Source organism: Tripterygium wilfordii, chromosome 11 (genome assembly GCF_013401445.1).
Source record: "Tripterygium wilfordii isolate XIE 37 chromosome 11, ASM1340144v1, whole genome shotgun sequence".
In the NCBI taxonomy this organism is placed as follows: domain Eukaryota; kingdom Viridiplantae; phylum Streptophyta; class Magnoliopsida; order Celastrales; family Celastraceae; genus Tripterygium; species Tripterygium wilfordii.
Window position 1 is genome coordinate 5,567,045 of NC_052242.1, and position 6,000 is coordinate 5,573,044.

A 6,000-nucleotide genomic window follows, 5' to 3' on the forward strand; every position below is an offset into this window, starting at 1 on the left:
ACGATTTTAGTTCTTGAGATAATCATCCATAAAGTCAGCAATAATGTCTTGATTCTTCTCTTTCAATTATGAGATTTTGCCTTGTAAAAGTCTTCGGAACATGTGATAGGACCAACTTCTTTTGACTTGTATAAAAAGCTCCATGATTTTCTCTCAATTAGACGCATTAATTTGACACGTCAAACTATGTATTCAGCTTTGAATTTTGCACTTGTAACATAATCAACTTCAAATGTCAAAGTCTTCCCTCCAATTTTGAAAACATCCTTGAATTTGCCCCTTCTTTATTCATAGAAGAATCAGCTGCAAGATCTTCTCAATTTATTGTGATTTTGGTAAGTCAAAAAGAGAACTCCTTTATTTGATTTCCTTCTCCATAATTCATGGCTTAATGGCTTCAATCAAATATGGTAAGTCTTTCTTTATTTGAAATCAAATCCCAGCCAACTCTCTCTCCAAATATCTTTGCATAGATAGGCTAATGTGTATGTAAGTTTCCAGCTCAAATAAATATCATATAGTCATATAATAAGTCACATAAATCAATTGAATAATAACATTTCGTAGCAATTTCAAACAGATATTTGGGCAACGATTTTGAGTAAGAAGAAGTCAACATTTCTTAGTCATGTCTTCATAAAAAATGTTTATTATGATGTAAATAATGTCTCTACCAAATTTCAGATTAATCCGAATTCATTTGATATAAAAATGATCAATGAGTTCACAAGTAGGTTTAAACCTTATCAATAAAAACCAATTTCAAATTCAATCTTAAATTCATTACATAGTGCATGTAATCAAATAGCACAATAATATTGAATCATCAAAATTAAAATGTAGGACCTTTGGTCCAACAGAATGATCCCAATTCTGTCAAGTCTGCTTTGATGCATGTATGAACTCTCTGGTTGTATATGGTTCATTGGTTTGTATTGGGTTTAATGATGCCAATGTTTGTCATGGATAAGTGTTTTGATTTGAATGAAAACGGGTATGGTCTCTGTTTGCTTGTGGTTGGATAATTACTTCGGGAAGAATTGTGCAGAGTCATTGGTAATGGGAGGAACTTCTGTTTGACTATGAATTTCGCATTAGGATGATTCAGATCTGATTTGAATTGAAAATTATGCTTGTGTAAAAATAAAAATAGTGATTATATGGGACATGAAATTGTGTTTACGTGAGTGAATCATGGAATATGAATTTAATATGGGCTTGATTAAATCTTGAGTTACATTTGAGTACTCAATGTTGACCACTTTCTTGTTCTATTTTCGGATGTGGACCGCGCTGGACCTTACTTGGGCCGGAGTGTGCATTTGGAGATTGGACTAGATTTGAGCAATATAAGGGCTCCATGGGTCATATTTGTATTTTTATTTTATTTTTATATATTTTTATCTTGTTTTTATTTGGCATGTATATCCTTGTAAATGTAAAATGTAATAGGGTAGTGGAAATAATGAAAAAGTAGTGTAGAGTAGTGTAGTTTAGTTTTATGCATGTTTAATATGATTAGTATGCATGTTTAGGGGTTGGTAAATTTAGAATATAAAATATGCATGAGTAGGAGTAGTTGATAAATTATGTAGAATGCATTGCTTAATTATATGTTAGGTTGTATGCTTAGTTTTTGCAAATTCGTCAATTCAACAACCACATATTCACTAAATTTTCATTTTTAACAAAATTACGGAAAACAATAGATACCTAAATTAAAGTCAATTAGGAGGAGGACTTGATGACATTCAGCTCATGCTTAGGTTTTAATTATGATATCTTCATTTAAACGAAAAGCAAATGATAAATAAATTTACTAGATATCTAAATTAAAGTTCATTAGGAGGATTTGATGACATTCAGCTCCTGCCTAGGCTTTAATTATGTTATCTCTTCAAATTAAAGTATCATTTGTATTCGTAAAAATAATGATAATTTAATTAAAGTTAATTAGGAGGAGGACTTGATGCCATTCAGCTCCTGCCTAGGCTTTAATTATGTTATCTTTTCAAATTAAAATACCATATGTATTCATCAAAAAAAATTAGACCACCTTTATTTTGCGATTGTGAAAGTCCCCTTGGTATAATACCCAATGCCCTTTTTGCAAATTCCACCAAATATTTTTCAAAATCAAAACAATATTTTTGGTTAAGCCGGGAATGGTCACAGTGATCCTGTGCACCCTTTCTTAAAATTTCAAAACCCACTCCAAGTGGGATTTTTTTTATCAATTTCCAATAAAACCCATCAAAATGGGATTTTCAAAATAAAACTTCGTGAGGATTATTTACACCCCATACTTAACTAAGTTCACCACATTCTAAATAAACCCCACCCTAAAACATAGCATTTCTGAGTACACCCCAATTTTAGTATTTTTCAAATTTTAAAGTCTGCACCCCATGATGAACAGTAAAACCATAACAGAAAATCTCAAAAAACGAGCAATCATTTGCAATACATGAAATCAAATAGGAACCATGCACATATATATATATATATATAATCAACAGAAGTTAAGGGTTGCTATACAAAAGGAATATTCAACATGTTCAACAAAATACATATCAAAATCTGGCAGCTCATGGAAGCTTCAAATCTGGCAGCTCATGGCCCTAACTGCATCTAATACATAAGCATCAAATCTGACTATCAATCTATTAACTCCACAGTGGCTATGTTACGTGGCTTTGAACTTGAAAGTGCCTTGAATTTTTCAATCCTAGAAGCATACATGTCTGGCCATCCTCTTGCATTGGGATGATGATTATCTGACCACATCTTTGACACAGGATGGATGGGACTATCTAGCCCTACCTCCATTCTAATGAAGTGAGAGTCATTGACATACCCGAAAACCATGATCTTTTGGTTGTAATCCTGTGGCATTGGATCCCTTAGTGGGAAAAATGTCAGGCATTGCTCTTTTGAAATGAGGGCAACCACAACATTGTAACATGTTGATACCACATTTCCCATGTACGGCCTGATCATCCAATTGTGAGCATCTATCATGACTGAAGAACATTCTACACTAGACAACAGCTCGGATGTGCTTGAGAAAAGACATAATAGCTTGTCATATTGAGCTGCATTCATTTGCAATTCTCTTGCAAGATCTTTTCGCACTATTTTCCAACCATCCTCTGCCCAACCATAGAATGATACAACAACCCTGAAACCACAGTGGCCATCTCCAGGGACATCAACAATATTATCAATGTATGGCTGCAGGAAGTTTGGAAACAGAGTCACCCAATTCTGTGTGTTTGCCTTTCTAGTTCTATGCACTTTCAACTTGGCCTTTTTTTTTAAACTCTGAGTTGATGTCTGGCTTGGCTTAACATTATCGAAGACATGGTTCTCAAGTGCATGTTCAAAACCAGAAGGATCACGCTTTGTTGTTTGTCCTCAACCTGACTTGTTCTAATCCCTTTCTGCCCCTTCTTCCTTCCCCTCAAATTCACCTTTGTCTTTGGCTCTAATATGCTAGTGCTGCTTGCCTTGCCTATTGCCTGAAGCTGTCTTTTGATTTCTAGTTTCTGAGGTACAGTAGCTAAATCAAATGTCTTTCACACAATATCCATCTCAGTATCAATTCTGACTTCATCATTAGCTTCTTGACTAAATGGTTGGATGCACAATTTCCTCCAATAACTATGAACATCACTTAGTGGGATGCTTTTACCTTCATTCCTGTAATTGGTCAGCATATGAGCACATGGAAGACCATAGCACTTGGCAGCAGTGTGAATACATTTATCTACAGTTACACCTTCATTGCCAATGGAAGCTAATTCAGTCCCAATCTTCACAAATGCAGCAGTAGATACCATATTGATCAATTCCTTATAAAAAGACACCCTAAAACAAATTGGCACCCTAGTTAGACTGTCTTCAAAGGAAGCCTTAATGTCAATAACTTGTCTTTGTAGCAACAAGTTAATTTTGTTGAAAGACTGCACAAATCCACCAACAGAGTTGGAGAGGTACTTTTTCAGTTTAGAATGGCTGCTCTCAACTCTGTTAGTAGTTGTGTTCCTTAGATGCAGATACTGATCCACCCAAGCAGCCACAAAGTACGTCTTGTATTTACTCAACCATGAGTTATTCACATAATTCAAAGCTTTTGGATGGTCTTTAAACTTACATTGCATATTCTTCACTGCCTCCTCATATTCTGCAACTGTACTAGCATGCACCACAGTTGACCAATAGCTCATAAAATCATCAAACTCTGTCTTTAGATGAAATAGCCCCACACAGTTGCTCAAGACATTCCTAGATATGTGAACTCTACAGAGCAGATTCTTTGAACCTGGGAAAACAATCTTCAGAGCATTCATCAATGCAATTTCCCTATCGCAAATGAAAACACCTGCCAACATTGTGTCAAACAAGTCCTTGAAGCAATTCAGACCCCAAACATAGTTGTCTTCTTTCTCAGCACTCATATAACAAAATGCTATAGAGAAAGTTTTCTTTGTAGATATCACTCCAACAATCTGCATTAGAGGAAGTCTATACTTGTTGGTTTTGTAAGTGCAGTCCAGCATGAACACTAAAGGAAAAGATCTGGCTCGCTGAACTGAAGTAGAGTTACAGAAGAACAAATCTGAAACCACCTCACTTGTTGTGTCTGAACGATGTCTTGTAACATAACCATTCTCAATTAATAAATTGAACAATTGCTGCATATGTGTCTTGCCAACTATCTCAGTAATCCTCAAAGCAGTCCTTGCATTGTATAATGTCTTCATAGTTGATGCATTTGTTGGATCTTTGAGCTTGATGTGATTTAGTATTTCCCTTGTCTTCACCCCTGACTTGCTTAACCTCTCCACTGTCTCCTTTTCTTCTATACTTAGTCTCCCAACATATGAATGGCCTTCAAAAGCTTTCACCAAAGCATGATTGTGCTTTCCATTCACAACAACCAAGCTCCAAAATCCAATTGCAGCATCTGACACATAAGCTTTTAGAGAAAATGGGCAGCCACATTTCTTTGTGGATGATTTCCTCTTCAAAGGCTTGCATTTTGCCCTGTATCCACCACTCCGCTCACATCCAAATAAAATCGTAGGGTTTCTCTTCTGATCTTTCACGTCTGATCGCTTGACAACCATAACAATCCTATGCCTACGGCCACATTTCCTTGCATACTCAACAACAACCTCTTTACTATGGAATTCCTACACAACCCACACAAACAGGAACAAAATTAACGAGGTTCCCTATACAATCCATAAAAACAGTAATAAAATTAACAAGCAATCAACACAATACCATATCATTTTGAAAATACTCTGTAGTGTCCACTTCAATCATCAACGGCGTATGAGACTCAACAACATTGCCCTGTAAACCACAACGACACATGCAGTGTCGCCTCAACAGTGAGAAAAGGTGTCTCAACTAAACACCATCAAAAGCCCCATCTTTGTTAGGTTAGGGTTAAAGAAACCTGTAGATCGTCAATGTTCTCATCTTTGTTGAATGATGGTTCTTCATCATCAACTGCTGGGTTGTAGTCCATGTCGTCTCCGGTCGATGTCCCCATTACTCAGACGAAGCCTCCGTCGAACTCTCCGTCCTCCACAAGAGTGATGGGTCTGGTTTGGTAAGGAGATGGAGAGTGAAGTGAAGAAGGAGAAGGAGAAAGACGGGATGGAGGGAAATGATACGTGGATTTTTTGTGATTTTGGGGTGTACTTAGTCATCTCTGGGGTGCAAATAGTCCTGATCATAAAACTTTGGTCTGATATTAACGGAACAATTCCACCCATTTTACAATACATGATTTTTTGGACATGAAAAATTCATTAAAACAAATTGGGACAAACAAATTTTCTGGAAAAACACTTAGATCATATAGGTAACATTTTTAGGGAGTTGTGGGGTGCCTAACACCTTCCCCACATTCAATAGACCTTCTTACCCATTTTTTTGGTTCGCAGACCATTTTGAGTGTCCAATTGCACTCAAATCAATTGG